Source organism: Arachis hypogaea, chromosome 19 (genome assembly GCF_003086295.3).
Source record: "Arachis hypogaea cultivar Tifrunner chromosome 19, arahy.Tifrunner.gnm2.J5K5, whole genome shotgun sequence".
Taxonomy (NCBI): domain Eukaryota; kingdom Viridiplantae; phylum Streptophyta; class Magnoliopsida; order Fabales; family Fabaceae; genus Arachis; species Arachis hypogaea.
In genome coordinates this window covers 123,222,525-123,234,369 of record NC_092054.1, presented here as the reverse complement: position 1 = coordinate 123,234,369, position 11,845 = coordinate 123,222,525, and the positions used below count along the sequence as shown (strand labels likewise).

At 39.4% G+C, this 11,845-nt stretch overlaps 2 non-coding genes across 2 annotated transcripts; one reads left to right on the top strand and one right to left on the bottom strand.

The window, feature by feature from the left end:
- Positions 1 to 453: 453 nt before the first annotated feature.
- LOC112782152 (small nucleolar RNA R71) lies at positions 454 to 561 on the bottom strand. Its single transcript, XR_003192889.1, has one exon. It is a non-coding gene; the product is annotated as a small nucleolar RNA R71 (small nucleolar RNA).
- A 7,616-nt stretch (positions 562 to 8,177) lies between these two features.
- LOC112780895 (small nucleolar RNA R71) lies at positions 8,178 to 8,285 on the top strand. Its single transcript, XR_003191702.1, has one exon. It is a non-coding gene; the product is annotated as a small nucleolar RNA R71 (small nucleolar RNA).
- Positions 8,286 to 11,845: the final 3,560 nt, after the last annotated feature.

Here is an 11,845-nt window from a genome sequence, read left to right as displayed (position 1 = left end):
GCTAAATTACAACTATCCAGCAAGCATCTGTCAGGAATTTTCGAACAAGAAGAGGAGATGGTAGCCGAAAATAATAATAATGCAAGGAGAATACTTGGTGACTTTACTGCACCTAATTCCAATTTACATGGAAGAAGCATCTCCATCCCTACCATTGGAGCAAACAACTTTGAGCTGAAACCTCAGCTAGTTTCTCTAATGCAACAAAACTGCAAGTTTCATGGACTTCCATCTGAAGATCCTTTTCAGTTCTTAACTGAATTCTTGCAGGTATGTGATACTGTTAAGACTAATGGAGTAGATCCTGAAGTCTACAGGCTCATGCTTTTCCCTTTTGCTGTAAGAGATAGAGCTAGAATATGGTTGGACTCTCAACCTAGAGACAGCCTAAACTCTTGGGATAAGCTGGTCACGGCTTTCTTAGCCAAGTTCTTTCCTCCTCAAAAGCTGAGCAAGCTTAGAGTGGATGTTCAAACCTTCAAACAAAAAGATGGTGAATCCCTCTATGAAGCTTGGGAAAGATACAAGCAGTTGACCAAAAATTGTCCTTCTGACATGCTTTCAGAATGGACCATCCTGGATATATTCTATGATGGTTTATCTGAGCTATCAAAGATGTCATTGGATACTTCTGCAGGTGGATCCATTCACCTAAAGAAAACGCCTGCAGAAGCTCAAGAACTCATTGACATGGTTGCTAATAACTAGTTTATGTACACTTCTGAGAGGAATCCTGTGAGTAATGGGATGCCTATGAAGAAGGGAGTTCTTGAAGTTGATACTCTGAATGCCATATTGGCTCAGAACAAAATATTGACTCAGCAAGTCAATATGATTTCTCAGAGTCTGAATGGAATACAAGCTGCATCCAATAGTACTCAAGAGGCATCTTCTGAAGAAGAAGCTTATGATCCTGAAAACCCTGCAATAGTAGAGGTAAATTACATGGGTGAACCTTATGGAAACACCTATAATCCATCATGGAGAAATCATCCAAATCTCTCATGGAAGGATCAAAGGCCTCAACAAGGCTTTAATAATGGTGGAAGAAACAGGTTTAGCAATAGCAAGCCTTTTCCATCATCCACTCAGTAACAGACAGAGAATTCTGAACAAAATACCTCTAATTTGGCAAACTTAGTCTCTGATCTGTCCAAGGCCACTGTAAGTTTCATGAATGAAACAATGTCTTTCATTAGAAATTTGGAAGCACAAGTGGGCCAGCTGAGTAAGAGGATCACTGAAATCCCTCCTAGTACTCTCCCAAGCAATACAGAAGAGAATCCAAAAGGAGAGTGCAAGGCCATTGACATAATCAAAATGGCCGAACCCAATGAGGGAGAGGAGGACGTGAATCCCAAGGAGGAAGACCTCCTGGGACGTCCAGTGATCAATAAGGAGCTTCCCTCTGAGGAACCAAAGGACTCTGAGGCTCATCTAGAGACCATAGAGATTCCATTGAACCTCCTTATGCCCTTCATGAGCTCTGATGAGTATTCCTCTTCTGAAGAGAATGAGGATGTTACCAAGGAGCAAGTTACCAAGTACCTTGGTGCAATCATGAAGCTGAATGCCAAATTATTTGGTATTGAGACTTGGGAAGATGAACCTCCCTTGTTCACCAATGAACTAAGTGATCTGGATCAACTGACATTGCCTCAGAAGAAACAGGATCCTGGAAAGTTCATAATACCTTGTACCATAGGCACCATGATCTTTAAGGCTCTGTGTGACCTTGGTTCAGGGATAAACCTCATGCCCCTCTCTGTAATAGAGAAACTGGGAATCTATAGGGTGCAAGCTGCTAAAATCTCATTAGAGATGGCAGACAATTCAAGAAAACAGGCTTATGGACAGGTAGAGGACGTGTTAGTAAAGGTTGAAGGCCTTTACATCCCTGCTGATTTCATAGTCCTGGATACTGGAAAGGAAGAGGATGAATCCATCATCCTAGGAAGACCTTTCCTAGCCACAGCAAGAGCTGTGATTGATGTGGACAGAGGAGAATTGATCCTTCAATTGAATAAGGACAACCTTGTGTTTACAACTCAAGGATCTCTCTCTGCATCCATGGAGAGGAAGCAGAAAAAGCTTCTCTCAAAGCAGAGTCAAACAAAGCCCCCACAGTCAAACTCTAAGTTTGGTGTTGGGAGGCCACAACCAAACTCTAAGTTTGGTGTTGAACTCCCATATCCAAACTCTAAGTTTGGTGTTGGAGGGTCTCAATAATGCTCTGAACAACTGTGAGGCTCCATGAGAGCCCACTGTCAAGCTATTGACATTAAAGAAGCGCTTGTTGGGAGGCAACCCAATTTTTATTTATCTAACTATATTTTTCTTAGTTATATGTCTTTATAGGTTCATGATCATGTGGAGTCACAAAATAAAAATAAAAATTGAAAACGGAATCAAAAACAGCAGAAGAAAAATCACACCCTGGAGGAAGCACCTGCCTGGCGTTCAACGCCAGAACAGAGCATGGTTCTGGCGCTAAACACCCAAAATGGGCAGTATCTGGGTGCTGAACGCCCAAAATGGGCATCATCTGGGCATTTGAAAGCCAGAAATGCACCCTGGAGAAGAGCTGGCGCTGAACGACCAGAACAAGCATGGTTCTGGCGTTCAACGCCAGAAATGGGCAACAAATGGGCGTTGAATGCCCAAAATGGGCACCAACCTGGCGCTGAACACCCAGAGTTGTGTGCAAGGGCATTTTACATGCCTAATTTGGTGTAAGGTTGTAATTCCTTGAACACCTCAGGATCTGTGGACCCCACAGGATCATCTCAGAATCTGTGAATCTCACAGGATCCCCACCCACCTCACCCTCTCTCTCTCCATTCATGGTCATCCCTTCTATTTTCCATTCACCACTCACATCCATACACACATCCCTCTATCTCCTCCATATCTTCTTCTTCTTCATCTATTCTTTCTTCTCTTGCTCGAGGACGAGCAATATTCTAAGTTTGGTGTGGTAAAAGCATAAGCTTTTTATTTTTCCATTACCATTGATGGCACCTAAGACCGGAGAAACCTCTAGAAAAGGGGAAGGGAAGACAAAGGCTTCCACCTCCGAGTCATGGGAGATGGAAAGATTCATCTCAAGGGTCTATAGCTCAGTGGTAGAACGTGTGGCTACAAATCAAGAGATCCCTGAGATACCTCAGGGGATGCACTTCCCTCCACATAAATATTGGGAGCAAATCAACACCTCCCTAGGAGAATTAAGTTCCAACATGGGACAATTGAGGGTGGAACATCAAGAGCACTCCATCATCCTTCATGAAATAAGAGAAGATCAAAAAGCAATGAGGGAGGAGCAACAAAGACAAGGAAGAGACATAGAAGAGCTCAAGGACATCATTGGTTCCTCAAGAAGGAAACGCCACCATCACTAAGGTGGATTCATTCCTTGTTCTTATTTCTTCTGTTTTTCATTTTCTATGTTATGTGCTTATCTATGTTTGTGTCTTCATTACATGATCATTAGTAGTTAGTAACTTTGTCTTAAAGTTATGAATATCCTATGAATCCATCACCTCTCTTAAATGAAAAATGTTTTAATTCAAAAGAACAAGAAGTACATGAGTTTTGCATTTATCCTTGAACTTAGTTTAATTATATTGATGTGGTGACAATGCTTCTTGTTTTCTGAATGTATGCTTGAACAGTGCATATGTCTTTTGAAGTTGTTGTTTAAGAATGTTAAATATGTTGGCTCTTGAAAGAATGATGACAAGGAGACATGTTATTTGATAATCTGAAAAATCATAAAAATGATTCTTGAAGCAAGAAAAATCAGCAAAGAACAAAGCTTGCAGAAAAAAAAAGAAAATAAAAATAGGCGAAAAAAAAATATAGAAAGAAAAAGCAAGCAGAAAAAGCCAAAGCTCTTAAAACCAAGAGGCAAGAGCAAAAAGCCAATAACCTTTAAAAACAAAAGGCAAGGGCAAATAAAAAGGATCCCAAGGCTTTGAGCATCAGTGGATAGGAGGGCCTAAAGGAATAAAATCCTGGTCTAAGCGGCTAAACCAAGCTATCCCTAACCATGTGCTTGTGGCGTGTAGGTGTCAAGTGAAAACTTGAGACTGAGCGGTTAAAGTCAAGGTCCAAAGCAAAAAAAGAGTGTGCTTAAGAACCCTGGACACCTCTAATTGGGGACTTTAGCAGAGCTGGGTCACAATCTGAAAAGGTTCACCCAATTATGTGTCTGTGGCATTTATGTATCCGGTGGTAATACTGGAAAACAAAGTGCTTAGGGCCACGGCCAAGACTCATAAAGAAGCTGTGTTCAAGAATCATCATACTGAACTAGGAGAGTCAATAACACTATCTGAACTCTGAGTTCCTATAGATGCCAATCATTCTGAACCTCAATAGATAAAGTGAGATGCCAGAACTATTCAAGAGGCAAAAAGCTATAAGTCCCGCTCATTTGATTGGAGCTATGTTTCATTGATAGTTTGGAATTTATAGTATATTCTCTTCTTTTTATCCTATTTAATTTTTAGTTGCTTGGGGACAAGCAACAATTTAAGTTTGGTGTTGTGATGAGCGGATAATTTATACGCTTTTTGGCATTGTTTTTAGTATGTTTTTAGTAGAATCTAGTTACTTTTAGGGATGTTTTCATTTGTTTTTATGTTAAATTCACATTTCTGGACTTTACTATGAGTTTGTGTGTTTTTCTGTGATTTCAGGTATTTTCTGGCTGAAATTGAGGGATTTGAGCAAAAATCAGATTCAGAGGTTGAAGAAGGACTGCTGATGCTGTTGGATTCTGACTTCCCTACACTCAAAATGGATTTTCTGGAGCTACAGAACTCAAAATGGCACGCTTCTAATTGCGTTGAAAAGTAGACATCCAGGGCTTTTCAGCAATATATAATAGTCCATACTTTGTCCAAGTTTAGATGACTCAAACTGGCGTTCAACGCCAGCTCTCTGCCCAATTCTGGCGTCTAGCGCCAGAAACAAGTTGCAAAGTGGAGTTCAACGCCCAAACTGGCACAAAAGCTGGCGTTCAACTCCAGAAAGAGCCTCTGCACGTGTAGACTTCAAGCTCAGCCCAAGCACATACCAAGTGGGCCCCGAAAGTGGATTTATGCATCAATTACTTACTTTTGTAAACCCTAGTAACTAGTTTATTATAAATAGGACCTTTTACTATTGTATTAGTTATCTTTGGTCTCAGTTTTAATCCATTGTTCATCTTAGGAGACTATTGATCACGTTTTGGGGGCTGGCCATTTGGTCATGCCTGGACCTTTCACTTATGTATTTTCAACGGTAGAGTTTCTGCACTCCATAGATTAAGGTGTGGAGCTCTGCTGTTCCTCAAAGATTAATGCAAAGTACTACTGTTTTCTATTCAATTCACTTGTTCTGCTTCTAAGATATTCATTCGCACTTCAACCTGAATGTGATGAACGTGACAATCATCATCATTCCCTATGAACGTGTGCCTGACAACCACTTCCGTTCTACCTTAGATTGAATGAGTGTCTCTTAGATATCTTAATCGGAATCTTCGTGGTGTAAGCTAGAATGATGGCGGCATTCAAGAGAATCCGGAAAGTCTAAACCTTGTCTGTGGTATTCCGAGTAGGATTCAATGATTGAATGACTGTGACGAGCTTCAAACTCGCGATTGCTGGGCGTAGTGACAGACGCAAAAGGATAGTAAATCCTATTCCAGCATGATCGAGAACCGACAGATGAATAGCCGTGCCGTGACAGGGTGCGTTGACCAGTTTCACTGAGAGGATAGGATGTAACCATTGACAAGGGTGATGCCTCCAGACGATTAGCCGTGCCGTGACAGGGCATTTGGATCATTTTCCCGAGAGAAGACCGAAAGTAGCCATTAACAATGGTGATGCATCACATAAAGCCAGCCATGGAAAGGAGTAAGACTGATTGGATGAAGATAGCAGGAAAGCAGAGGTTCAGAGGAACGAAAGCATCTCTATTCGCTTATCTGAAATTCTCACCAATGATTTACATAAGTATTTCTATCCCTATTTTATTAATTATTTTCGAAAACCCCATTACTATTTTATATCCGCCTGACTGAGATTTACAAGGTGACCATAGCTTGCTTCATACCAACAATCTCCGTGGGATTCGACCCTTACTCACATAAGGTATTACTTGGACGACCCAGTGCACTTGCTGGTTAGTTGTGCGAAGTTGTGAACCATGGTATTGGCATCATGTTTTTGGCGCCATTACCAGGGAAAGAAAGAGCGATAAATTTTACATAATCAAAGTGTAATCACAATTTCTGCGCACCAGCTTCTCCTCCAGGGTGTTCTATTTTTCATTCTGTTTTTCAGTTTGTTTTTGCTTTTTCAATTGTTTTTGTGACTTCACATGATCATCAACCTATAGAAAACATAAAATAACAATGGAAAATAGAAATTTAACATAGATAAGTAAAATTGGGTTGCCTCCCAACAAGCGCTTCTTTAATGTCAGTAGCTTGACAGGGGGCTCTCATGGAGCCTCATAGATATTTAGAGCATGATGATGGCCTCTTAACACCAAACTTAGAGTTTGGTTGTGGCTTCCCCCAACACCAAACTTAGAGTTTGAATGTGGGGGGTTTTGTTTGACTCTGTATTGAGAGAAGCTTTTCATGCTTCTTCTCCTTGGTTACAGAGGGAGATCCTTGAGCCTTAAACACAAGGGAGTCCTCATTCACTTGAAGGACGAATTCTCCTCTGTCAACATCAATCACAGCTCTTACTGTGGCTAGGAAGGGTCTGCCAAGGATGATGGATTCATCCATACACTTTCCAGTATCTAGGATTATGAAATAAGCAGGGATGTAGTGGCCTTCAACCTTTACCAAGACATCCTCTACAAGTCCATAAGCCTTTCTTGAATTGTCTGCCATCTCTAGTGAGATTCTTGCAGCTTGTACCTCAAGGATTCCTAGCTTCTCCATTACAGAGAGAGGCATGAGGTTTATGCTTGACCCTAGGTCACACAGAGCCTTCTCAAAGGTCATGGTGCCTATGGTACAAGGTATTGAGAACTTTCCAGGATCCTGTCTCTTCAGAGGCAATTTCTGCCTAGTCAGGTCATCCAGTTCTTTGGGGAGCAAGGGGGGGTTCATCCTCCCAAGTCTCATTACCAAATAGCTTGGCATTTAGCTTCATGATTGCTCCAAGGTACTTAGCAACTTGTTCTTCAGTAACATCTTCATCCTCTTCAGAGGAAGAATACTCATCAGAGCTCATGAATGGCAAAAGTAAATTCAATGGAATCTCTATAGTCTCAGTGTGAGCCTCAGATTCCCATGGTTCCTCATTATGGAACTCCTTAGAGGCCAGTGGATGTCCATTGAGGTCTTCCTCAGTGGAGATCACTGCCTCTTCCTCCTCTCCAAGTTCGGCCGTGTGGGTTATGTTGATGGCCTTGCACTCTCTTTTTGGATTCTCTTCTGTATTGCTTGGAAGAGTGCTAGGAGGGAGTTCAGTAATTTTCTTGCTCAGCTGACCCACTTGTGCCTCCAAATTTCTAATAGAAGACCTTGTTTCAGTCATGAAACTTTGAGTGGTTTTAATTAGATCAGAGACTACAGTTGCTAAGTCAGAGTTGCTCTGCTTAGAATTCTCTGTCTGTTGCTGAGAAGATGATGGAAAAGGCTTGCTATTGCTAAACCTATTTCTTCCACCATTATTGTTGTTGAAGCCTTGTTGAGGCCTCTGTTGATCCTTCCATGAGAGGTTTAGATGATTTCTCCATGAAGGATTATAGGTGTTTCCATAGGATTCTCCCATGTAATTCACCTCTTCCATTGCTGGGTTCTCAGGATCTTAAGCTTCTTCTTCAGATGAAGCTTCTTTGGTACTGACTGTTGCTGCTTGCATTCCAGATAGACTCTGAAAAATCATATTGACTTTCTGAGTCAATATTTTGTTCTGAGCCAATATGGCATTCAGAGTATCAATCTCAAGAACTCTTTTCTTCTGACTTGTCCCATTATTCACAGGATTCCTTTCAGAGGTGTACATGAATTGGTTATTTACAACCATTTTAATGAGTTCCTGAGCTTCTGTAGGCGTCTTCTTCAGATGAAGAGATCCTTCAGCAGAGCTGTCCAATGACATCTTGGACAGTTCAGACAGACCATTATAGAAGATACCTATGATGCTCCATTCTGAAAGCATGTCAGAAGGACAGCTTTTGATCAATTGCTTGTATCTTTCCCAAGCTTCATAGAGGGATTCACCTTCTTTCTGTCTGAAGGTTTGGACTTTCACTCTAAGCTTACTCAATTTTTGAGGTGGAAAGAACTTTGCCAAGAAGGCATTGACTAGCTTTTCCCAAGAGTTCAGGCTTTCTTTAGGTTGTGAATCTAACCATGTTCTAGCTCTGTCTCTTACAACAAAGGGAAAGAGCATAAGCTTGTAGACCTCGGGATCAACCCCATTTGTCTTGACAGTGTCACAGATTTGCAAGAATTCAGCTAAGAACTGATGAGGATCTTTCAATGGAAGTCCATGAAACTTGCAATTCTGTTGCATCATAGAAACTAATTGAGGTTTAAGCTCAAAGTTGTTTGCTCCAATGGCAGGGATTGAGATGCTTCTCCCATAGAAGTCGGGAGTAGGTGCAGTAAAGTCACCAAGCACCTTCCTTACATTGTTGGCATTGATGTTGTTTTCGGCTGCCATATCTTCTTCTTGTTTAAAAAGTTCTGTTAGGTCCTCTACAGAGAGTTGTACTTTAGCTTCTCTTAGCTTTCTCTTCAAGGTCCTTTCAGGTTTAGGATCAGCCTCAACAAGAATGTCTTTGTCTTTACTCCTGCTCATATGAAAAGAGAGGAGAAGAAAATATGGAATCCTCTATCCCACAGTATAGAGATTCCTTGAGGTGTCAGAGGAAAATAAAAATAGAAGGATGAGGTAGAGAAGAGAGAATTCGAACTTATCAAGAGGGACAAAGTTCGAATTGCTGATAATGGAGAAGTGTTAGTCCTTTAAATAGAAGGATTTGAGAAGAGGGGAAGAATTTTCGAAATTAAAGTAAAAGATTTTGAAATAATTAAAAGAAATTTTGAAAATTTGGTAAATGATTTTCGAAAACTAAGATTGGGAAAGAAATTAAGTGATTTTTGAAAAAAGATTTTGAAATTAGAAATAAAAAAGATATGATTGAAAATTAATTTTGAAAAAGATGTGATTGAAAAGATATGATTGAGAAGCTATGATTGAGAATCAAATCAAAAAGAGAAATTTTTAAAATTAAAGTTGATTACTTGACTAACATGAAACTAAAAGATATGATTCTAGAATTTAAAATTTGATCCTTTCTTAATAGGCAAGTAACAACTTGAAAATTTTGAATTAAATCATTAATTGTAGCAAGGATTTTTGAAAATAGTAATAAATAAAAAAATTGAAAAGAAATTGATTTTGAAAAGATATGATTGAAAAGATATGATTTGAAAAAAATTTGATTTTGAAAAATTATGAAAATTTGAAAAAAATTTGAATTAAAAACAAAATCTTCCCTCTAGTGTCCTCCTGGCGTTAAACGCCCAGAATGGCATCCATTCTGGCGTTTAACGCCCAAAATGCTACCTTTTTGGGCATTTAACGCCCAGCCAGGTACCCTGGCTGGCGTTTAAACGCCAGTTTTCCTTCCTTACTGGGCGTTTTGAATGCCCAGCTTTTTCTCTATAATTCCTTTGCTGACTGTTCTGAATCTTCAATTCTCTGTATTATTGACTTGGAAAGACATAATTTTGAAATTTTTTTTTGAATTTTTAGAGAATAATAACAAAATGAAACTAAATCATGAAGAACTAAGATCAAATAAATAATGCATGCAAGACACCAAACTTAGAAGTTTGTATATTAGAGACTCTAACAAATAAATGAAAAACAACAAAACACACAAAACAAGTGAATTTAAAGATCAGAGCAATGAAATCATCAAGAACAACTTGAAGATTAATGAAGAACATAATGCATATATTCGAAAAAATGCAAGTAGAATAAAGATATGCAATTGACACCAAACTTAAGATTAGACACTAGACTCAAACAAGAAACATAAAATATTTTTGACTTTTATGATTTTAAATTTTTTTTTTGTAATTTTTTTCGAAAATTATATGGAAAAGAAAATAAAGAGATTCAAAATTTTTAATGAGAATTCTAGGAATAATTGCAATGTTAGTCTAAAACTCCGGTCCAGGAATTAGACATGGCTTACTAGCCAGCCAAGCTTTCAATGAAAGCTTCGGTCCAAAACACTAGACATGGCAAATGGCCAGCCAAGCTTTAGCAGATCATTACTCTCAACAGCAAAATTGATAGAAATCAACAAGCTCTTGTGATGATAAGTTGAAACCTCGGTCCAAAAGATTAGACATGGCTTCACAGCCAGCCAGACTGACTTCAACAGATCATCATGAAACTCTAGAATTCATTCTTAAAAACTCTGAAGAACAGAATATAATTTTTTTTTGTATTTTTGAAAATTTTTTTCAAAAATAGAAAGTAAAAAGCTTAATCATAAAATAAAATTACCTAATCTAAGCAACAAGATGAACCGTCAGTTGTCCAAACTCGAACAATCCCCGGCAACGGCGCCAAAAATTTGGTGCACAAAATCGTGATCGTTCATTCCTTGGTAACGGCACCAAAAACTTTATACGCACATTCATAATTTTAATTCTTTGTCACAACTTCGCACAACTAACTAGCAAGTGCACTAGGTCGTCCAAGTAATAAACCTTACGTGAGTAAGGGTCGATCCCACGGAGACTGTCGGCTTGAAGCAAGCTATGGTCATCTTGTAAATCCCAGTCAGGCAGATTCAAATGGTTATGGAGAATTGATTATTAAAATATGAATAAAACATAAAATAGAGATAGAGATACTTATGTAATTCATTGGTGAGAATTTCAGATAAGTGTATGAAGATGCTTTGTTCCTCCCAAACTTCTGCTTTCCTATTGCCTTCTTCCAATCATTTATACTCCTTTCCATGGCAAGTTTTATGTTGGGCATCACCGTTGTCAATGGCTACTTCCCGTCCTCTCAGTGAAAATGGTCCAAATGCGCTGTCACCGCACGGCTAATCATCTGTCGGTTCTCGATCATGTTGGAATAGGATCCATTGATCCTTTTGCGTCTGTCACACGCCCAACACTCGCGAGTTTGAAGCTCGTCACAGTCATCCCTTCCCAGATCCTACTCGGAATACCACAGACAAGGTTTAGACTTTTCGGATCTCAAGAATGACTACCAATAATTCTAGCCTATACCACGAAGGTTCTAATCTGAGATTAGAAACCCAAGAGAATATACTCCAGCTGTTGTCCAATGACTACGTTGAACATCATGTAGATCGCTTTGTGGTTGTCAAGCACGCGACCTTGGCTAAGCGAGTAACAAAGATTTGGGTGATTGTCACGGGTCACCCCTTCATTCTGACTTAACTGAATTAAGAACGTGAGTATATCTTGGAGAACAAGTAGGCATGAATTGAATAGAAAAACAGTAGTAGTTGCATTAATTCATGAAGAACAGCAAAGCTCCACACCTTAATCTATGGTGTGTAGAAACTCCACCGTTGAAAATACATAAGAACAAAAGTGTCTAGGCATGGCCGAATGGCCAGCCTCCCGAAGATGAAAAGTATATCAAAGTCTAAAAAAGTGTGTAAAATACAATAGCAAAAGGTCTTATTTGTAGAAAACTAGTAACCTAGGGTTTACAGAAATGAGTAAATGATGCAGAATCTTCCAGGCCCACTTGGTGTGTGCTTGGGCTGAGAATTGAAACTTTCACGTGTAGAGGCTTTTCTTGGAGTTAAA